General features: G+C 40.3%; 1 long non-coding RNA gene across 12 annotated transcripts in view; it reads left to right on the top strand.

Annotated features, from left to right (window-relative positions):
• LOC100609205 (uncharacterized) overlaps positions 1 to 23,094 on the top strand; it is a 185,240-nt gene extending 162,146 nt beyond the window's left edge. For 10 of the 12 annotated variants that reach the window (XR_002939132.3, XR_010152415.1, XR_010152416.1 and 7 more), the window contains one exon: positions 21,418 to 23,094. This is a non-coding gene — a long non-coding RNA (uncharacterized LOC100609205). Of the gene's footprint in view, positions 1 to 20,662; positions 20,769 to 21,417 lie in introns of all 12 variants that reach the window. The other 2 variants (XR_010152414.1, XR_010152413.1) reach the window with 2 other exon arrangements.
• Positions 23,095 to 24,017: the final 923 nt, after the last annotated feature.

Here is a 24,017-nt window from a genome sequence, read left to right as displayed (position 1 = left end):
ACTATAATCCAGTTGTCTTCTATTAAGCTAGACATCAATGAGATTTTCAAAAGTGTAAAACAATGCCACTCTTCTCATTAATTGTTTTCTAAAAATAGTTACGTTTTAATAAAAATATGGTATGCTAATATGTAATGGACTTGTTAAATGAATAAATACTTTAAAAACTTCTCAGTTTTAGTTTCTAATATGGAAAATATTGGTAGACATAATCCCCATAAACAAAAGCTTTTCATGTTTCTCAGTAATTTTTAAGAGCAAAAAGGGGACTTGAGGCAGAAATCCTCAAGAATCACTTCTGCTGATTCTACTGAGAATTACTTCTCTGTAGAAATAATTGTTCATTAAATGGATAAAAAATACGGAGAAAACTATGGTTTACCTTCATCCTGGACATTGTCATCATGCTCAATCTCTTGTTTTTATGAATAACTTTTAACTTTTTTCTCTAAGTGAAATGGACTTTTTTGCAATCATATTTTTTAGCTAGAAGGCTGAGAAGAGCCAAATTCATAATAGAAAACTGATCCTATATGCCAGAAATGCTGACCAAAGCTTGGAGATCTGCTACACAAAATAATTCCATTTGGGAGTTTTTCATAAAAATGCTTGGATCTCCACCCCAGTTAGATCTTCTTTTTAACTGTACTCTCTGATCATGTTAACACTTTGCCTCCTTCCAGCAGAATAACCTAAGCTTAAGTCTTGCTCTATTGTATGACTTTGACGACACATTTCTTCTTGATCTGACCTCTCTTTGTTTGCCTGAATGACCTTGTTTTCCCAGTTCCCTGGAGCAGGAATTATTCTTTGTCTATCTGGATCATGTTCTTTTGCTCCAAAGTCTCTCTGTCTATACTTTGTGTGAGTGTAAACATATGCGTTCGTTTATATTTTATTTTAGTGACTTTTTAAATTTGAAAGAATGAATGCTCCTTAATTATAAAATAGTCAAGCAATACAGAAAATTGTAATAGAAGACAGCAACAAATCATCACGGATTCCATCATATAGAAATAATCAGTGTTAACTTCTGGAAAACATTATTTCAGATTTCTTTGTATGCAGCTGGATGGAGAGTTAGACAAAATTTATTTAACACAATGGAATCGTACCATTTATGCAATTTTAAATAAAAAGTTAACAATTTTCCATAGTATCTTAATTTTTATTCATATTTAACTTGCTACAAAAGATTCCAAAGAAACTTATCTTTATTTTCATTTTACAGTCTTCCCATGCCTATTACTCCAACATCATTTCTTGCTATGCTTCCACATACAACCTATGTCTTAGCTATGCTGGATTATTTTCAGGTTCCCTGAGCTCACTATGGTCTTTCTTACTTTAAGACTTTACATACACTTAACAAAAGCCTGGAGTAGTTAGTCTCCTCAGATAAACCTGAATAACTCCTGACCATCTCTGGAGACCCACTGCAAATTCTCCTCTTTCCTTAAGATTTCTCTGAATCCTTTCTTCACCTTTAATCAGGGTTAGTTGATCACTTTACTGAAAACGGAGGATCACCCTCTGGTTCCAAATTACCTAGGTGTGTTTCTGGCTTTACCAAATTTTTCTAGAATTAAAAAGAATTGGCAAATTTTCAGTTCTTAATTAGAACATAGAAATGAAGTGTGGGAGAGGCAGTTTCGCATACTGATCATACTGTGGCAAGTGCTATAATTGACGTGATCAATAGTAGTTCCTTGATTATGTCTTATTTGATCATGTCTATTATAGTACTTGCCACAGCATTCATATCTGTTGTTTTCTCATATGTTGGTCTCCTTGATGAACATATAAAGAAAGGAACAGGGACAATGTCTTCTATTTCTAATTTCAGTATCAAGTACATTATCTGTCATTTAAGTTGTTATTAACTTCCCTCCAATGAATAGATGAGTGAAAGAGTGACCCTAATGTTGCACTGACAACACCCATATTATCTGCATCATCTGGATTCTGTCATTAAAATAATCATAGAGAGATTACTAATCAGCCTAGCCCACATTCTTGGATTATATGTTGCAGGAGAGCTGTAGAAATATGAATGTTTGGTCACACATAGGTGGAGCTCAACCATCTGTTCTTTCAGCCCTGACAAAACTAGTCAGGAAAGGTATTAGAAAGAATGGGGCAAGTATTGTAAAGAAAAGAGCAGTAGGAACTGGCAGTAGGAACTAGTAATGTTGCTGGAAAATGAAGCCTATTGGGTATTCCCCTAATCTGCAAATATTCAAATCTAGAGCCTATGTGGTACACTTTGGGAGAAAACATAACCCTTGTCTAGCCTCTGAAATTGCACCAAATGGAAACAATTGCAGGCTCTAATACATTTTTTAATGCTACCTGAAAAAAATTAGTTTGGATGAGACATGATTTTATTTGTTTACTGGTTGATTGGTTTTTAAGACATTCAGCTAGCCTAGCAAGGCAACAAACAACATCAGAGCTGACAAAATGTCATCTTGAGAATTTAAGGAAGAAGAAGGGTTGAACTACTGTCCTATTAAAGCCCTCTTGACAAAAAATAAAGAATGACACTACTGAGTGAGGTATGGAGAATATTTTAACATTTAAAAATTTTAAAAATATATTTAAAGTCTATTATCTATCTATTAGTCTATCTGTCATCTATCTATCTCTATCACCTATCATCGATCTACCTATCTAGTCTATTGATTCTAAAAGAGGAAGCATAAAGTGATTTTTAGAGGAAAGAAAGTGAGGGAAAGTAACATTTGATGTGTATTCTCTGTTAGGATTTTTTTTAAACCTCCATGATCCTCAATTTTGTCTGTAAGGTATGGTTAATTTTTTACTTGCAAGGTTGTTTTAGAGCAAGTGTCTGAAACATAGTGAGTAGGCATTCAGTAAATTTTAATTTTCTTTTTTTAATCCAGAGTGGAATAAATAACACAAATATTGAATATTTTGTACCAAGTTTTAGAAAGCAGCAACCAGTAGATTGATACAGATTTTTTTGTTTGTTGTTGTTGTTTCATAATCAGCCTCAGAGGAATCTTGAAGTAATGACTTTAAGCTAGGGATAATCTGTCTGTACTTGTATGTAAGTTCTTGAGCTCCTTAGATCTTGTTCTTGTAGCCAAAGCAGATCACCCTATTTGTGAATTTTAGGGTCTCTCTATATTTCCTCTTCTCTAATAGCCTCAGTATAGGAAACTGCCTCTCCCACCCTTCATTTCTATGTTCTAATTAAAAACGGATAACCTGCCAATTCTTAAAACTTTAATTCTAGAGAAAGTGGTAAAGCCAGAAACACATCTAAGTGATTTGGAACCAGAGGCTGTTCCTCCATTTCATCATTTTCCTAATTACTGCACTTTATTTGTAGAAAGTAAGACAACATAAGATTTTTATTAATGTACATTGTGGGGAAATGAATAATATGAGACAACTTAACATATCTAAACAATCTTTAGAAAATGAACATGTTTTTCCTTGCAAATTTCATACTTCTTTGTGTTAGATGACTTTATAATGCAAAAAATATACTTGTGAACTTCTACTGGTAATTCTATGCACTTTTAAGGAGAGTTTCACTCACTTTCACTTACCATGTTTTCCAAAGATTCAGTAAGATGTTGCTTAAAACCAGTTTCAAAGCCTGAGTTAATGGCCTTTTAATTGTGTCAAATCATTATTAGAGAGGAAGCTTCTGTCTGCTCGCTTGATTAATTTCCAACCAAATCCAGAATTGCCTCAATCTTCACTTTTTAAAGATTTTCTACTTTTTCTTGCTCATCTCCCCACAGTTTACATACCCACCTTTGATTGTGTTAGAGTGCTCCACAAAGGTTGTACTCAGCATGTAGTATTAGAAAGTCTTCTCTGGTTATCAAGGACTCTTGGAACACAGGGACTATGTATTACACTCTAACAGAACAGCCAGTGCATGCAGTGTGTCTGGTACAAACTGACCTTCAATTTCCCTCATCCAAAGGTCATCTTTATCTAGAAAGTTTGTAAGAAGAGGGATTTTATCTTTCTTTCCTCCCATTTTGGCCACCCAGAGTTCCTCTTCAGTGCCATGTACTCTCCATGACAGTCTCAGCCATGGTTTGACATCACTGGGTATTTCTTGGCACAGAAATGCTTTACCTACAGGTTGCTAGCACACAGATGGTAGTAGAGGGGAAATCTCTAACTGTATGTACCTATGACACTTCTCTTTCTAGCATCTAAGAAATTCAACTGTTCACAGAGGTTTCACATGGGGGCACCCCAGTTTTGAACTTTTTCTTTGTAGACCATACCTGATGTCTCATTTTTATCTTTCCTTTTATCTTAGAAGGGAGATGTGTAACTCTCTTTGAGTTATTTAATACTTCTGGTGTAATTTATAAGGAACAATTGCCCCCTATTTGATTAAAACATATTATTGAGAGTTTTAGCAATGTGGAATATATTACATTTAAATTTCAAATGGGTGTGGTTAAGGGATTATGGGGGTCATTTATGTACATAACCTGTATATTTATATATACACATATACATATTTACACACACATACAATAAAGGCACATTAACATTTATTCAGGATACCAGTGAAACTTTAGACATTTGTAAACGTATACTTAGAGAATAAAGCCTTTCTTTCTTGTAAATGCTTTAGACAGTGATTAGATTGAGGGAAAGATCAGATGTTGAGTTTTACCTTCTTTGGACTCATCATTAGTATCTGAGTGTTTCACCGCCGTCTAGCGGTAGAATATGGAATTACAGATGTATGGAATGAGTGCAGACGCCCTGACACAAGAGAGAGAGCTTTGGCTTGAGAATCAGAAACCTATACCTTGGTCATAGCAGCACTTCCAATTAGCAAGTTAATCTCTTCTATTGTAAATAAAGTAAATCCATAGATTTACTTTACTGCCATCTAGCTGTGCAGAGGTAGGATAAAAATCTATGGATTTCTCTTTTTATTATAGGTATAGACTTACTTTATCTATAATAGAAAGAGATTAAATATCAAATTTAAATTTCTAACTATTCTTTGATAATTAGTATTTATATTCAGTGAATAAATGGTGATAGATAGATTGGTATGAATTGGTTACTAGCGTTAACTCCTATATACACAGTAATTTTGCTGAGTATCATTAATAGTATAACAGTAGCTTTTTCACTAGCAAACTAACAGACTAGTGTTATGTTGATTACATAGTACGATTTAAAGTTCATAAAGTACAAGTCCTTCTTAATATTAAAATTTAAAAACTAGATTAGATAGATATATTCTGAGTCTAGTCAGAAGAATGAGCCTGTTTGTTGTTGTTGTTGTTTTCATGTAACTTCTGCTTCTAATAGGGACTTGTGATTTTGAACACTCACTGATGAATTTCAGTTTAGTTTGAATTCCAAAAGTGAAGGTGGAGGAAAAGTAGCTTGATTTTTGAGTGAAAAGAGGATAAATTTGGATAGCACCAAATTTAATGGTGAGAATTATCACTCTTTTAATTAAATACGGTGTGCTTGGCTTTTTTATTTTAACTTCCAAATTAAGGAAGTAATCTTTAAAGTTCTTACTAGTTCTGACAGTCTGGACATTTTCTTTGGGTTTTATAGTAGTAAACTTTCTACTGAGGATAGTGCATTTTGTACATAATTCTTCTACTCATCATTACTTCTCTCACTATTCATAATAAATTCATGTATTTTCTCCTTATAGGCAGGAATAATATATTTTTAACTGTTTTTCTTCTACTGGAAACCTCCAGACCCAATTAGCTTCTATTGATAGTGATTCTTCCATTAATATCTTTGACAGAGAAAATCCATGGTGTATAATTCTTATTTCCAGAGCTTGGGTTGTCTTAGAAAGTAGCTTCTTGGGATTATGTTTGATAATAATTGCTGTGATGATCATGATTAACCAGAACATCTGAGGTCAACTCATCAGTATAAAGCCTTTCTGTAAATGCTTTACAGAAGCATTGGACAGCGATTAGATTGAGGAAAAGATCAGATATGGTTGAGTTTTGTCTTCTTTGGAGTCCTTATTATTAGTACCTGAGTGCTTCACTGCCATCTAGCTGTGTGGAGGTGGAAGAAAACTGCATCTGATCCCATGGCAGGAAACTATGTGTTTGTGGAGATTAAAGAGAAGAGAAACTATAACTTGATGAAATGTTTATTGCCAATTTTTATGAAGTACAATTTTCTGGATCCTATATCCAGAAGGCCATGACAATAAATTTAAATATAATTGTACAGAATTCCAGTAGTGACACAAAAAGATGCAAATATTCTGAATATTCATGCGGGAAACTATACAACATTCTTTGTTCAGGATGGGATGTGTTATAATGTTTCTAGAGACGTTTTGGCTCCTAAACCACGTCATTTAGCTCCTTGGATAGGTTTGTCAATAATTAATTAAAACAAAATCTGGAAAATCCAAATTTTGAAATTCGGAAATTTTTTTAAAACCTAATTTTATTCCCAACCACACAAATCTCACTTTATTATATAGTTCTGAATATAGCCCCAAATGGTGTTTATTTTTTTCTTCCATTCACTATTTTCTTTCTTTCTTTTTTTCGAGGTGGAGTCTTGCTCAGTCACCCAGGCTGGAGTGCAGTGGTGCGATCTCGGCTCACTGCAACCTCTGCCTCCCAGGTTCAACCAATTCTCCTGCCTCAGCCTCCTGAGTAGCTAGGATTACAGGTGCCCGCCACTGCACCCAGCTAATTTTTGTATTTTTAGTAGAGACGGGGTTTCACTATGTTGGCCAGGCTGGTCTCGAACTCCTGACTTCGTGATCCACCCATCTTGGCCTCCCAAAGTGCTGGGATTACAGGCGTGAGCCACCGCGCCCGGCCTCATTCACTATTTTCTAACCAAGGAGTTCAATGAATGTGGAGCCTTACAAAAACACCTGGCACCAAACAAAAGTAATATAGTACAGAACTATAGTTAAAATGAAAGAACAGGCATATACCCCTACTACCAAAAGAGGAGATCATGTTAAATACCTTAATTTCATGTATGTGTCTCATTTCTTCTCTGGGTTAGTTCTTATCTTGGGCTAGTTTATGTTGGCTTCTTATTCAAAGTAATAACTCCTTTGTTCTTGGACATATTCATAGAGTAGGGTGTTGCTATCTAAGCAGAAGGAACCAGAGCCTGTTCTTTCCTTTGTATGGTAACCGCTGGCCTCAGAGCCTCTTTGTTTTTGCCCACATCCTCACCGTATATTCTGATACCTCCTGACAGACTTGAATCTGACTCTTGCCTTTGTCTCCCCCACTGCATATGGTTGCACTGCTTGATGAATATCTATACCTATACTCTTCAATTCCTGCAGGGTCTTGGCTGTCAAGAAAGTGACTGAAAATGTATCTTTGACTTTTGCTGTCATTTGACTACTCATAACTATCATTTGATTGGCCATGGCTGTATACTTGTCTTTCATTGGTACTGAATCCAGACTGACCCTAGGCATCTCTTGATGGCCCATGACTTAATACCTATCTGGCAAAACCTGTGCTGGATCTTACCTGCCCATGAAAAGTTGTATCTCCGAAATGTTGCTGGCTAGATCCATGTATAGCTATTGTATTGAACTCTAACTTCCCATGCCTAGATCCTAATTGCTCATGAGTGTCTTTCTCCCAATCTTCTGAATGCTTTTTGTTATCAGTATGGGATTCCTGTTTTCTGATTGAACTAGATTTTGAATGGCCATGAACTGATATGGATTCATGGCCAAATGAATCCATATGGCCAAATGAATCCACCATGGCCAAATCCAAGGTGGTCATTTGACTGGCTATGTGTACATCCCTCCCTTCTGGCTGTGTTATATCCAGGTTGAACATAGGTGTTGTTTGACTGTTTATGAGTTACTATAGAATGTCCATGACTAGATTCCTGACTTATAATAATAGGTCGAGACTGATACTGAGAATCAACTGAATGTTCATAACTTACCATTGACTGTTCATGATTTAAACCGTGTCTTCCTGTTCTTTTAGTTGCTTTGGATACTATAAGGTCAGAACTAGAAAATAACTGTCAATGTCTAGACAGTTGCTTGTTTGCAGTGCTGTCTATTGACCATGAAAGGTGAGAATTACTGATGCTTTTTCTGCTGCCACCAGAAGGCCCATACCCAGTGTGCCCATAGTCATATTCTGCAGGTCCATAGCTGCCATGTTTCCAAACCTGACTTGATCCATGCCTTTGCCTTTCACTACTATGTGACTGAAAATGACTTGTTCTACTAGATCTGGAACCTGTCTGTGTGGATTGTCCATAACCAGAATGGCCATGTCTAGTGGTATCTCCTGTCTGTCCATGAGTAGTTTCCAGTCTCCCATGAACTGTGGATCCTGGCTGTCTTTGTTGAGATCCAGCTTGGCCCTGAATGTGTCCTGAATGTGTGTGTGAGCCCCATGAGTGCACTTCACTGTCACTGGACTCACTGTGGCCAGATCCCCTTCTTCCAGTTGTCCTGGACCCTCTCTGTGTGGATTGTCCATAACCATAGTGGGCATGTCTAGTGGTATCTCCTGTCTGTCCATGAGTAGTTCCCTGTCTCCCATGACCTGAGGATCCTGACTGTCCATGTCGAGATCCGGCTTGGCTGTGAGTGTGTCCTGAATGTGTGGGTGAGGCCTCTGAGTGCACTTCACTATCACTGGCCTGGCTGTGACTAGATCTCTGTCTTCCAGTTGTCCTGGAACCTGTCTGTGTGGACTGTCCATGACCAGACTGGCCATGTCTAGTGGTATCTCCTGTCTGTCCATGTATAGTTCCCTGTCTCCCGTGAATGGCAGATCCTGACTCTCTATGTTGAGATCTGGCTTGGCCATAAGTGTGTCCTGAATGTGTGTGTGAGACCCCTGAGTGCACTTCACTGTCACTGGACTCACTGTGGCCAGATCCCCTTCTTCCAGCTGTCCTTGACCCTCTCTGTGTGGACTGTCCAAGACCAGAGTGAGCATGTCTAGTGGTATCTCCTGTCTGTCCATGAGTAGTTCCGTGTCTCTCATGAACTGAGGATCCTGACTCTCCATGTTGAGATCCGGCTTGGCCATGAGCGTGTCCTGAATGTGTGTGTGAGACCCCTGAGTGCCCTTCACTGTCACTGTACTCACTGTGGCCAGATGCCCTTCTTCCAGTTGTCCTGGACCCTCTCTGTGTGGACTGTCCATGACCAGAGTGGCCATGTCTAGTGGTATCTGCTGTTTGTCCATGAGTAGTTCCGTGTCTCTCATGAATTGAGGATCCTGACTCTGGATAGTGAGATCCAGCTTGACCATGAGTGTGTCCTGAATGTGTGTGTGAGACCCCTGAGGGCCCTTCACTGTCACTGTACTCACTGTGGCCAGATCCCCTTATTCCAGTTGTCCTGGACCCTGTCTGTGTGGTTTGTCCATGACTAGGGTGGCCATGTTCAGTGGTATCTCTTGTCTGTCCATGAGTAGTTTGGTGTCTCTTGTGAACTGTGGATTCTGACTCTCCATGTTGAGACCTGGCTTGGCTGTGTGTGTGTCCTGAATGTGTATGTGAGCCCCCTGAGTGCACTTCACTGTCACTGGACTCACTGTGGCCAGATCTCCTTCTTCCAGTTGTACTGGATCCTGACTGTGTGGACTGTCCATGACCAGATTGAGAATGTCCACTGGTATCTCCTGTCTGTCCATGAGTAGTTCCATGTCTCTCGTCAACTATGGATTCTGACTCTCCATGTTGAGATCCAGCCTGGCCGTGAGTGTGTCCTCGTGAGTGTGGTCTTTGTGAGAACCCTGAGTGCCCTTCACTGTCACTGTACTCACTGTGGCCAGATGACCTTCTTCCAGTGGTCCTGGACCCTGTCTGTGTGGACTGTCCATGACCAGAGTGGGCATGTCTGGTGGTATCGCTTGTCTGTCCATGTATAGTTCCATGTCTCTCATGAATGGATTCTGACTCTCCATGTTGAGATCTGGCTTGGCCATGAGTGTGTCCTGAATGTGTATGTGAGACTCCTGAGTACCCTTCACTGTCACTGTACTCACTGTGGCCAGATCCCCTTCTTCCAGTAGTCCTGGACCCTGTCTGTGTGGTTAGTCCATGATGATAGTGGGCATGTCTAGTGGTATCTCCTGTCTGTCCATGAGTAGTTCCATGTCTCTCAGGAACTATGGATTCTGACTGTCCATGTTGAGATCCAGCTTGACCATGAGTGTGTCCTGTATGTGTGTGTGAGACCCCTGAGTGCACTTCACTGTCACTGGACTCACTGTGGCTAGATCTCTGTCTTCCAGTTGTCCTGGACCCTCTCTGTGTGGACTGTCCATGACCAGAGTGGGAATGTCCAGTGGTATCTCCTATCTGTCCATGAGTAGTTCCGTGTCTCTCATGAACTGTGAATTCTGGCTCTTCATGTTGAGATCCGGCCTGGCCGTAAGTGTGTTCTCGTGAGTGTGGTCTGTGTGAGCCCCCTGAGTGCACTTCACTGTCAGTGGACTCACTGTGGCTAGCTCTCTGTCTTCCAGTTGTCCTGGACCCTGTCTGTGTGGTTTGTTCATGACCAGAGTAGGAATGTCTAGTGGTATCTCCTGTCTGTCCATGAGTAATTCTGTGTCTGTCATGAACTATGGATTCTGACTCTCCATGTTGAGATCCACCTTGGCTGTGAGTGTGTCCTGAATGTGTGTGTGAACCCCCTGAGTGCACTTCACTGTCACTGGACTCACTGTGGCCAGATCCCCTTCTTCCAGTTGTACTGGACCCTCTCTGTGTGGATTTTCCATGATGATAGTGGGCATGTCTAGTGGTATCTCCTGTCTGTCCATGAGTAGTTCCGTGTCTCCCATGAACTGTGGATCCTGACTCTCCATGTTGAGATCCGGCTTGGCCATGAGTTTGTTCTTGTGATTGTGGTCTGTGTGAGCCCCCTGAGTGCACTTCACTGTCACTGGACTCACTATGGCCAGATCCCCTTCTTCCAGTTGTCCTGGACCCTCTCTGTGTGGACTGTCCATGACCAGAGTGGCCATGTCCAGTGGCCTCTCCTGTCTGTCCATAAGTAGTTTCATGTCTCTCATGAACTGTGGATTCTGACTCTCCATGTTGAGATCCAGCTTGGCTGTGAGTTTGTTCTTGTGAGTGTGGTCTATGTGAGACCCCTGAGTGCACTTCACTGTCAGTGGCATCACTGTGGCTAAATCTCTGTCTTCCAGATGTTCTGGAACCTGTCTGTGTAGACTGTCCATGACCAGAATGGCCATGTCTAGTGGTATCTCCTCTCTGTCCATGAGTAGTTCCTTGTCTTCTGCGAACTGTGGATCCTGACTTTGGGTAGTGAGATCCAGCTTGTGTGTGAATGTGTTCTGAATGTCTGTGTGAGACCTTTGAGTGCACTTCACTGTCACTGTTTTCACTTTGGCTAGATCTTCGTCTTCTAGTTACCCTGGACCCTGTCTGTGTGGATTGTCCTTGACCAGACTGGCTATGTCTAGTGGTATTTATTGTCTGACCATGAGTAGTTTCCTGTCTCCCATGAACTGTAGATCCTGACTCTACTTGTTGAGATTCACCCTGGCCCAAGCCAGTTGATTGACCTGAGCCTGAACCATATTGGCCAAATCCACTGGACTGACCTGAGTAAGATATATGTTGTCCAGAACTAGAGAAATTGTCTGAGCCAGACACATGCTGTCCAAAACCTGTGGTTGGACCTGAGCCAGACTCATGTTGGCCACAGCCAGATGATTGACTGGAGCCAGTACCATGTTGGCCATAGCTAGACTGACCTGATCTGTACTCATGCTGTGCAAAGCCAGAGGATTTACCTGTGCCTGACCCATGTTGTCCAAAGCCAGAAGACTGACCTGAGCCCGATCCATATTGGCCAAAGCCAGAGGACTGACCTGAGCCTGACCTGTGTTGTCCAAATCCAGATGTCTGTCCTGAATTTGACCCATGTTGACCATAGCCAGATGATTGACTTGAGCCAGAACCATGTTGGCCATAGCTAGACTGACGTGATCTAGACTCATATTGTCCAAAACCAGAGGATTGTCCTGAACCAGTCCCATGTTGTCCAAAGCCAGAGGACTGACCTGAGCCTGATCCATGTTGTCCAAAGCCTGAGTATTGACCTGAGCTTGACCTGTGTTGTCCAAAGCCAGTTGTCTGCCCTGAACTAGACCCATGTTGACCATAGCCAGATGACTGACTTGAGCCAGAACCATGTTGGCCATAATTAGACTGACTTGATCTAGACTCATGCTGTCCAAAGCCAGAGGATTTTCCTGAGCCTGACTCATGTTGTCCAAAGCCAGAGGACTGACCTGAGCCTGATCCATGTTGGCCAAAGCCAGAGGATTGACCTGAGCCTGACCTGTGTTGTCCAAATCCAAAAGTCTGTCCTGAACTTGACCCATGTTGACCATAGCCAGATGACTGACTTAAGCCAGAACCATGTTGGCCATAGCTAGACTGATGTGATCTAGACTCATGTTGTCCAAAACCAGAGTATTGTCCTGAGCCAGTCCCATGTTGTCCAAAGCCACTGGACTGACCTGAGCCTGATCCATGTTGTCCAAAGCCAGAGTATTGACCTGAGCTTGACCTGTGTTGTCCAAAGCCAGATGTCTGTCCCGAACTTGACCCATGTTGACCATAGCCAGATGATTGACTTGAGCCAGAACCATGTTGGCCATAGCTGGACTGATGTGATCTAGACTCATGCTGTCCAAAGCCAGAGGATTGTCCTGAGCCAGACCCATGTTGTCCAAAGCCACTGGACTGACCTGAGCCTGATCCATATTGGCCAAAGCCAGTGGATTGACTTGAGCCTGACCCATGTTGTCCAAAGCCAGATGTCTGTCTAGACCCATGTTGGCCATAGCCAGATGACTGACTTGAGCCAGAACTGTGTTGGCCATAGCTAGACTGACCTGATCTAGACTCATGTTGTCCAAAGCCAGAGGATTGTCCTGAGCCAGACCCATGTTGTCCAAAGCCAGAGGACTGACCTGAGCCTGATCCATGTTGGCCAAAGCTGGAAGACTGACCTGAGCTTAACTCGTGTTGTCCAAATCCAGATGTCTGTCCTGAACTTGACCCATGTTGACCATAGCCAGATGATTGACTTGAGCCAAAACCATGTTGGCCATAGCTAGAATGACCTGATCTAGACTCATGTTGTCCAAAACCAGAGGATTGTCCTGAGCCAGAAACATGTTGTCCAAAGCCAGAGGACTGACCTGAGCCTGATCCATATTGGCCAAAGCCAGTGGATTGACTTGAGCCTGACCCATGTTGTCCAAAGCCAGATGTCTGTCTAGACCCATGTTGGCCATAGCCAGATGACTGACTTGAGCCAGAACTGTGTTGGCCATAGCTAGACTGACCTGATCTAGACTCATGTTGTCCAAAGCCAGAGGATTGTCCTGAGCCAGACCCATGTTGTCCAAAGCCAGAGGACTGACCTGAGCCTGATCCATATTGGCCAAAGCCAGTGGATTGACCTGAGCCCAACCCATGTTGTCCAAAGCCAGATGTCTCTCTAGACCCATATTGGCCATAGCCAGATGATTGACTTGAGCCAGAACCATGTTGGCCATAGCTAGACTGACGTGATCTAGACTCATGTTGTCCAAAACCAGAGGATTGTCCTGAGACAGACCCATGCTGTCCAAAACCAGAGGATTGTCCTGAGACAGACCCATGCTGTCCAAAGCCAGAGGACTGACCTGAGCCTGACCCACATTGTCCAAAGCCAGAGGACTGACCTGAGCCAGACCCGTGTTGTCCAAAGCCAGATGTCTTACCTGAGCTAGACCCATGCTGGTCATAGCCCAAGGATTGACTTGATGTAGACTCATGCTGGCCACAAGTTTGACCTGAGCCACATACATGTTGTTCGAACCCAGAGGACTGACTCAAGCCTGTTCCATGTTGTTCAAAGCTAGTAGACTGACCTGAACCAGACCCATATTGACCACATTTGGAAAATTCATTTGAACTAGAAGAGTTTGAAAAGCGGCCACAGGAACCATATTCATGTTGACCATTACTACAAGACTGGCTACCTCCAGACCCATATTGTCCACAGCAAGAGGACTGACTTGAGCCTGTTCTCCATTGTCCTCCACAGTTCTGTGGTTGACCATTTTCTCTAGCTCCATATCCTCTCTGACTATAGGACTGACTACAGGAGTTAGACTCAGGTTGACCACATCCAGAGGGCTGACCTCCTGAGACACAGCCATGGCCTTGTCCTCCATTAATTCCTGACTGACAGCCTGACTGAATATAGCTAAATTGATTTCCTTGCCCTCCAAATCTATGTGACTGACAAGAACTTGAAGCATTTTGTGGCCTTCCACACCCACTTGAATTGCTATAACCACATGCATGACTTCGCCTCCCACTGTCTCCTGAACCTGAACAGCTAGACCCAAGCTTTTGTTCTCTAATTCTTGACTGAGTAGAGTTTGATTCATGCCCACTAGTCTCCAATCCACATGACAGACCACCATGACCTTTCCTTTCCCAACTGTTTGATCCAGATCCAGATTCATACTCCTCCCCAGATTCCCTAGAAGGGCTAATGTGTGACTTGTTTATTCTTTCTCTCAGTTCTACAGAGCTGGAACCATGTCTGTCTTTGCCACCACTCCATGAATGACCACAGCTGGACCTGTGGTATCTTTTCTGAGATCCCTCTTGGTTCCCAGAGCTGGATAAATTACCTTGTCTTCCTAGCCTCCTGGAGTTGGACCCATGTCTACATTTCACAGTTCCCCTTGAGTGCCCAGAACTATATCCATGCTCCTCTCCCTCACTCCAACTTGAATGTCTGTAACCTGATTTATGTCCTGGTGTATCCTCTTCATCCTCTTCTGTTTCACTTTCTTCTTCTTGGTGTCGGTGACCACGCCTATGCTTCTTTGACCCTGAAGCTTTGCAGTATTCTTTGCTGAGGACCTTGTTGCAGGCCATAGTCAGCTTGAATATCATCAAAAGAAACTCAGTAAAGTCCAATCTTCTGTCATGATCTCGATCCAGCATATGCATGATGACATCCACTGTGTCTGGATCATCTGGGTTCTGTATATGAGTGACACACCAAGGGAGACCTGGTCAGCCTAACCTGCATACTCAACTAACACATTCAAATAGCGCTGTGAAATTATGGATGTTTGACATGATGTAGTTTTAGCCCAATAAAGGATTACTTTAGGTTAATAGAACCCAGTAAATGTTAAGGTTTAATAGAAAATAAAGACTACTGGGATCCTCAGAAGAAGACATTTCAAGGATTTAGGCTAAAGGATTAAGTGCTTCGGTAAGGCCTACAGGAAGGAGTGGAATAAACTAAGTTCAGTAACTGGTATTTCTAAGTTTTACATAAATTGTAACTATTACATGTTAATATCTTCCATGTTGGAATTTATCATCTATTATTTTGAAGTTAATAACTGAGTCTTTTTTTTTTTTTTTTGAGATGGAGTCTTACTCTGTAGCCCAGGCTGGAGTGCAGTGGTGCGATCTCTGCTCACTGCAAGCTCTGCCTCCCAGGTTCACGCCATTCTCCTGCCTCAGCCTCCCGAGTAGCTGGGACTACAGGGGCGTGCAACCACGCCCGGCTAATTTTTTGTATTTTTAGTAGAGATGGGGTTTCACCGTATTAGCCAGGATGGTCTTGATCTCCTGACCTTGTGATTCACCCACTTCGGCCTCCCAAAGTGCTGGGATTACAGGCATGAGCCACCGCGCCTAGCTGAGTCCTTTTTAAGTAGATGGAATAAAATGCTGGTATTTTATTTTTGATTCTTAATCATGGCTATTTTGTCAACTCCCTATGTAGATGATTTCCCTTTCTATACTTTTTTTTCCATTTGATAGGATAATTTATTAATTCGTGTCCTAGCATAAATTTATTTTCTGCTTTTTCTAAGGAAAAGCCTGGGTGTATGAGAAAGTCTGAGAGTCTATGAGGTAGGAGTGCATAGGTGGAAAAGTGAGGACGAAACATTCACTTTCTTTAAAATATCTGCTGCTTTAACAGACTTTCTGGCATCCCCAAAATACCGCTCATAGAGTCTGCTTAGAGTTCACTGGGGCTGTGCACTTTTTAGCTGATCTGGGTCATACAACAGAGCATGTACAGGACTCCAGCAGCCTTCAGTTCTGGTACATGGCTCTCACCTTCAGAATTGGATGAAACTCTTTCTCCAGAAGTTCCTTTAGTTCACCCTTGCTCAGTGTGCCACACTCCCCATCTTGCTTGGTGTATTTGTAGAAAACATCAATTACGGTGACAACACTTCTCAAGAGGTCGGTCATCTTTTTGCAAGTTTAAGTGAACCTGGACACAGAAAAACAAAGAACCCTATTATTCATATTCTCCCCTTTTAACTTATCAGCAATTTTCATTTTAATAATAACCAGCATGATTTTTTTAACCTCTTGTTTTTTAAATCTCAAAACATAAGAATGGGCCAGGGATGATACAACCCCGTTGAACACAATGAAAATTAACTTTGTTAACTTTGAGTTACTTTTCTGTGATCAAGTCTTGGTATGTTACTGGTTCAACTGAGAATAGACCTCAAGTCTCTATATTTCCTGTCATGGGTAAGTATAGTCTCTACATAGTATCTCTACACTTTGAGTGTGTTGGCATTCTGGGTGTTGTTCTAAGGCTTCCAAAGTTTCCAGAACCAGCCAGACACCATTGCCTCAATCTCTCTTTCTAGTTTCACTGCTTTTCTTGAGTCAAAAGTGACAGACCTTCCACCATGCACATCTGTTTATCCTCTGGGCACCAGAAGCTAAACTGGACCCTTAAGGCCTTCAGCAAATTAAAAATGGGCAAAGGGGCTCAAAATAGCTTGGTGTTTCATAGGCATGAGACAGTAGAACTCAGTAGAGCGTAGGAACTCTCTTAATGTCAAGCACTTGACCAAAGACTGTTCTCTTTAATTAATCAAGAAGAAGAGCTCAGCAATGCAGGCAGCAGTTTAACTAGTGGATAATTAGATCTTGGAGCTCTGGGAACCACCACTGAATAAGGAAGGGACTCTGCAACAGACCCAGCTGCCTCCCAGTTTGAGCTGGACAGCCCAGAAAAGAGGGCATGGAAAAAGACTCAGAACAGACTGTGGAATGGCCTAGAGGAAGGTGAACTTTTACTTGCATTAATCTTCTCCATAAAAATGAACTTAACTACAAAAAGGCCCCAGAATAAACTAAACTAACCAAACAAATAAGCAAACAAAAAGAAAAGAAAATGAAAGAAAGAAACAAAAAAGAAAAGAAAGGCAAAATATACATGAACTCTGCCTTAGCTTATATCCCTAGACTTCTACTATGGACAACACCAAATATTCATAAATGTAGCTGGATGAATTTTCTCTCACCTGGTTCACCAAAGGAACAAGTAGGATAAAGCCTGATGCAGCTTGCAGGGTGACGATGGATTGGGATAATGACCCTTATATAGCTATAGTGATTATAGTGAATGAGGTGATTCATTTTCCATCAAACCTAACTCCACCTCTACATATTTACCTTCCTCCTTCACATTGTTATCTACAGATGATTGCAGAAAGGCTAGTACCAGCCCCACCTTCCAGTATGAGGACATGGTTGCAAGATACCTTTTTTTTCAGGGTCATATACATGTGAAAAGCACAGACTTTGTTTTAGAGGACTCATGTTATACATTTCTTTTATCTAGTACCCACAGAAAGTAGCAGAGTGTAAGATACTTGGAAGGTGCACAATAAATGCTTATTTAATTGAAAATGAACCTGAGCCACTAGGTTCATCTAATTCATGTCTTTTTTGTAATAATAAAAAGTGACATTTATTGAGAATTTACTATGTGCTAAATACTTTAAACAAACCATCTCAATCTTTAAAAAATCTGCACTTTTAGTTATGGGTACATAGTTGTATATAATTGTTGGGTACATGTGATGTTTTGATATGGGCATACCATGTGTAATGATCAAATTACAGTAATTGGGGTATTCAGCACCTCAAGCATTTCTTTGTAGTAGGAACATTCTAATTCTACTATTTTAGTTATTTAAAAATATACAATAAATAGTTAACTATAGTTACCATATTATGTTACCAAATACTAGATCTTATCACCTCATTTAATCTTCACAACCTTCATATGAGATATGTATTTATTATCCCATTTTATAGAGACAGGTTCTGGAAGGATAAGGATCTTCTCCAAGGTCATAGCTAGTAGGCAGAGAAACCAGAAGTTGAACCTGTATCTACCTTATTGCAATTGCTGTTTACCATTATACTAACTTACCTCTGTGTATTTATCATATATAACTATCATGCAAAAATTATGCACCATTTTAGGAGTGTAAGTCCCACTCAAACACAAATAATATAAAAAAGTAACATACAGAGTGCTGTTAGGAAGAGAGGAAACATTCTCTGACCTTGTGAAGGCTCATTTCTAGGCTAGAAAAGTGTAATTGGCTATATATAAAAATAATGTTTTCAGATGTGTTCAGGGTGAATTTAGAGTGAGCTTTCTTCCAGCACTCTGCCATCCACTGGTAGTCTGGCATGTTTAGGGCCTGGACCCTTGGGAAAATGTTCACTTATGTACAGAAAGTATATCAAATATACTTGAGGGTAACAAAAATAATCAGAGAGCTGTAAGTCTTAAGCATGGAGAGCCAATTCTGCTGTACTTTGCTACCGGGTGATAATGATGATGAGGAGGAGGATAGCAGCTACCATTAAGTGCTAAGTGCTTACTATCTTCTATACATGGTAGGTTTACATGCTTATCTATTTATTCCTCAAAATAACCCCATTTTATAGATAAGGTAATAAAAGTATAGAGCAATGTAAACATTTGTTACAAATCGCAGCTAGTTAGTAGCAGCACTAGAACAGATACACATGCTAGCCGATGCTAAAGCCTAGCACTTAACCATATATATTCTACATATATGGAGTCAATAAACTCCTATCTGGGCATTGCTTTGGGCCAGTCATCATATCTTATTCATTCCACCATCTAGGCAGCACCTAGAGCTTGGTAAACACTAAGAATGAGTGTCTGTTCATAAAATGTTAATGAATAGGCCCTTGAAATATGTCAATTGCTCACATAGCCAAGGAATCCTAGACCAAAACAACCACACAGAAAGTTATGTTTGCTGTTGGATACTATGGTCATTTTCAATCATATGCATCTTTTGGAAGTGCATTTTTGTTAAGATGGCTGCTGTGTCAGAAAGACTTTCAGGCCCCAGACTCCACACTGAGACAGAATTTTAAAGCATTTTTGCACTGTCACTCCAGCATTATAGTTGAGAACTCTGAAACTCCTCCATAGTTCAGAACTCCATTATTCAGTCTTTTGTATTCTTTGCATTTAGGTCTCTCTTCCTCTTCTACTTGCTTAGCATAATGGATAAAATTATAGTCAGAAAGACCTAAGTTCTAATCTCAATTTTGCCTCTTACTGCGTTTCTTGTACAATTATCTAATCTTCTCAGCCTCAGTCTCCCAAATTATAGAATGGGAACAATAACACTTACCTAACAGGTGGCAATTACTTAACATATGAAATTGCTTAGTACCTGCCTGGCATATAATACATTCTTAGTACACTATATAATTACTGCAAACTTATTTTGATAAATATTTCATACAATCTATCACAGCATTTTACACAAAGAAAGTACTTGATAATGTTTGATAAAAATGAGTTAGAAGGCACTTACTAGTGGCTTTTAAAGGTAGAAATACTACGCCTCTGTCAAAAGCATTGCGTAGAAGGCAAGTCATGGTTCTGAAAATAAACCACCTTTTTTGGGATATAATTCACATATCATAAATATCAACCTTTTAATCTGTTTTGTGTTTGCCCCCAGAATACTGTGCTGGCAGTGAGCTGCACTTTTTTTCCCTAATTGGGAAATGGGTTAAAGTATACAGTTCGTTGTGTGTGTGTGTGTGTACAGAGTATGTGCAATTGAGTTATTGTTCTTATGATGTCTATGTCCTTAAGTGAGTTTCCTCACTTCTTAATGCCTTAGTTTACCCTCTGTAATAATCATAGGTGTTATTAGTATCAGGGTCCAAGTGGACAGATAGCAGGTCGTTTCAGCTGCGATTTTGGAGAACAATTATTGTCCCCATTTCACAGACGCCTATGCACACTTTGGAAAGAAATCCAAGTGCTGGTTTTAAGAATTGAGTTGATACCTGCAGAAACTTTTGCCCTCCTGGGTTCTGAAAGATTATTTAGCTCAACAAAGCAGAGGCCTGAAGTCCAGAGGTAGGGCACAGTCAGTTACACCATTTCTCTGTGTCTGGGCCTCCTTCCTGCCTTGTTCTACTCATCTCATCACCTTCTGCTTATTCCATGTTTACATTGCTCAGGCTCTAGGCACTACCAGACTCTTTGATTTTAGGCCCATTTGGTGAAGCTTATGCACCGTTGGCCACTGGATTCTTGAAGAGGAAGCTATACCTTAGAATGTTAAAAGTAACTTTAATTGGACCTGTGAAAGTTCCAGATTTTGGCTTTTCCACTGCATGCCAGATAAGTTTTGTTTCTACATCTCATCCTTTTTTTTAATTTTAATTTTATTTTTTTAAATTTTTATTTATTTATTTATTTATTTTGAGGCAGCATCTCACTTTGTCACCCAGGCTGGAGTGCAGTGGTATGATCATGACTCAACACAGCCTCGATTTCCCAGGCTCAAGTGATCCTTCTGCCTCAGCCTCCCAAGTAGGTAGGACTATAGATACATGCCACCATGCGTGCTAATTTTTTTTCATCCTATTTAAGGTGGTGGAGGTTCTCCAAGTTAAAATAGTCTGTTTTACTTCTTGTCATGTTCAAATTAAGAACTTGCCTTAGGGCCCAAGTGGGTCTTTGTCTATCATAAGAACCAAACATTTTCTCTATGTTGTAACTATTTGGAACTCCTATTTGGGGGGTTTTCAATGAACTCAACTTACAGCTGATACCTGAGAATTGATTCAGGGACACTGATGTGTATTAAATGTCTGTTTTCTGTAAGAGCAGTTTAGGGAGATGTTCTTGGCTTGTAGTATGATGTGGTAGAAGAAACATTGACTTTGCAGTAAGACAGATAGATTAATTTGTATTATAGCTCCAACATACACTACCTGTAATATCTTGGGAACATTTCTAAGTCTGTCTCTGTTTTCACACCTGTGAAATAGGGACAATTACAGACATCTTAGAATTCGGTAACATTATGATAATGCTTAGCACGTAATAAGACTTCAGTATATTTTCCCGTCTTCATACTGTCAAGTTTAATCTGACTTAGAAAATTATCAATAAGTTTTGGGCATGATGGTTCATGGAGATGATTCTTAACTCCGTTCCCTCCTTGTGGTCTCTCTTCTTAGGTGAAATTGAAGGCCAGCTTTTGGAACTCAACCTTCAAAGGAACTTAAAATTTCCATTATGTAGAGTCCCTGAGGAAACTGGATCCACTAGCTACACTGGCTGAGAATGCTCTCACCCCAGGATTTCATTTTTATTTTACCACATCATTGTTGGTATCTTAAGATCAATGTACTGGAGCAGCGGGGTCTCACAAAGAGGATACCTGGTGACACGCCCAGGCTTTCAGAATGCGCTATAGGGCTTTAGTGACTTGTCCAGGTTCAGCTGAAATGTGCCATCTGGGACCTACTAATGCTTGTTGAACTTTACTGGATCTCAGAAGCTGGGTCTCAGAAGCTCAGATGTTCCTCAGAGCTACGATATCAACAACCTGTGATGACAGAGAGAAGGTTGCTCCATGATGGATTTGGAAACTTACTGGCTAGCTAAACCTGACTGAATGGGAAGGAATGTGGATAGCTTTGGAACTCTAGTTTCACTAGATGAGCTGGAATTTGTATTTTGACAAATTGCACGTTATGATTATTAAGTAATGCAACTGATTTTTTTCCCTTAAAACAAACAATCTAGAATCTGTGTAATCAAAATAATTTCTCTAAAAGGCTGCAAGTATATGCTTAAAGTGTTGGGGCATTCAGAGCATTTGGAACATTACATTCTTTTGAATGTCAATTGGTAGATGAAAATACCAGCTTTTAAGTCATACATTTGATTTTTTGAAACAATATGCATTTAGAGTTTGTAAGTCAAGTGAATAACTGATAAGGTAAAAAAAAGGGGGGAGTTCATTGTTGAGTATGAATTTAAAGTAACCAGACTGACTTTTGTCCAGTGGCTGTCAGTAATTTACTTCAGCAGGCATTTTTTTTTTTGAGGCTGTTCTATGATATCATGACCCTTCTTGTAGGAATGTGCTTCCAGTGGTGAGGCAGTCTGAGAATGTGTGAAGCAGTATAATGAAGCCAGACCAAGATGGAAGCTTGGCCTGGGATTTGAGCATCAGGAAAACTGTTGAAGGGTTATGTATACATCACACACACACACACACACACACACACACACACACACACACACTCTCTCTCTCTTCCATACTCCTATAACAACGTATAGTATTTACTCTACCTGGTGACAGGTATTTACTATACATTGTTGAAGATCTATAACATGGAATGCCTAGTGCTAAGTGCAGTGTCCTTAGTGAAATTGTATTGGTTTGGAATTATTTATGAGTTTGGGATTATTTGTCACTACCCTTAAATGATCTTGACACTCACCTATTTGAAAAGATATTGAGGATTTGCCATTTGATATTGACCAGGGTGTATTGTGCACAAATATTGTGAATATACATCTGTCTGTCCTTAAATCACTGTAAGTTTTAACTGGAATAGATTTGCTCCACATTACTCGGTAGGGCTGATATTTCATGCCTCATGGATGAGAAAAGAATAGGCAAAAATTATATCTCGGGCTGCCTCACACATCTTTTAACAGGATAAGGGAAAAATAAATATAAGACCTATGAGTTATGGCATCAGGCTTGAACTTTAATTTATGAATTAAACCAACAATATTATTGATTATTGCAATTATGTTAATTTCATTTGTTCTCCTTTTAAAAATTAATTATGTTTATTTTACCTATTGTGAATAAAGTCACTCCTCCCATGTGCTTATTTCTTGACTCTGGCACTAATTATTCTTCAGTGCCTAGATTTCCTGGGACTGCTCAGTTTAAGTAACTTCTGAACATTGGACTCTGAGAGAAAAGACAGTAAAGTGGGATCTGTGGAAAAACACATCTGCAAATGTCTCATTTTTTTCTTCAGGGGTAAGTTTTCTTCCTTGGAGACTCTTGTCTTGAAAAAGTGATACTAGATCACCATTTGGCAAGATAATTACAAAAGGCAGGTAGAGTAATTATTTTACATAGCTGTTATAGGGTGACTAAGATCTCAGGGAATGACTGTGTTCTGTAATCCACTTGCCCCACTCAATACCCCAAGTTTTATACAAGCCAAAGATGCTTGGAGCAGAATCTGCTACCTGAGGCTCCAGGGCCTTGGCCTAGGGAAACTAATATTTAACTTTTTAAGTGGTCATTGATGACATCCCACTCCTTTCTGAGATGGGTATGATTTGAAAGGCAGGTGTATTCATGGAGAGCAGGGCTTGGGACCTTTGCTGCAAGAGGAGGAACTATTAGCCTAGACTTTTCTAATAAGGACTTTCTCATACCTGTTTCCTAGATCTGGTCCACATAGAAGAAATCAGGGAACACACAGGGTAGGACTCTTAAAGGAGTATGTTTCTTGGCTTTTTCCTAAAAACTAAAACAAAAACATTCATAGCAAAGCAATTTAGCCCAGTGACTAAGAGTATAGACATTGGAATCTGAAAGATCTGGGTTGGAATTCTGCTTCAGCCATTTACTAATTATGTAACTTCACATCTCTGAGAATGGGGGAAATTTTCTTTGCAGGGTTGTTACAAAGCTTAAAAGAGTTAAGTCAAGTGCCTGGAACAGAACAGCCATTCAATAAATCATAGAAATTTTTGTTTTTACACAAATTTTTAAAAAGTAATATTTTTTGCATTT

The sequence above is a fragment of the Pan troglodytes genome, chromosome 1 (genome assembly GCF_028858775.2).
Source record: "Pan troglodytes isolate AG18354 chromosome 1, NHGRI_mPanTro3-v2.0_pri, whole genome shotgun sequence".
Taxonomy (NCBI): Eukaryota; Metazoa; Chordata; class Mammalia; order Primates; family Hominidae; genus Pan; species Pan troglodytes.
Note: the sequence above shows the minus strand (reverse complement) of the source record. Positions and strands in the feature narration are given on the sequence as shown.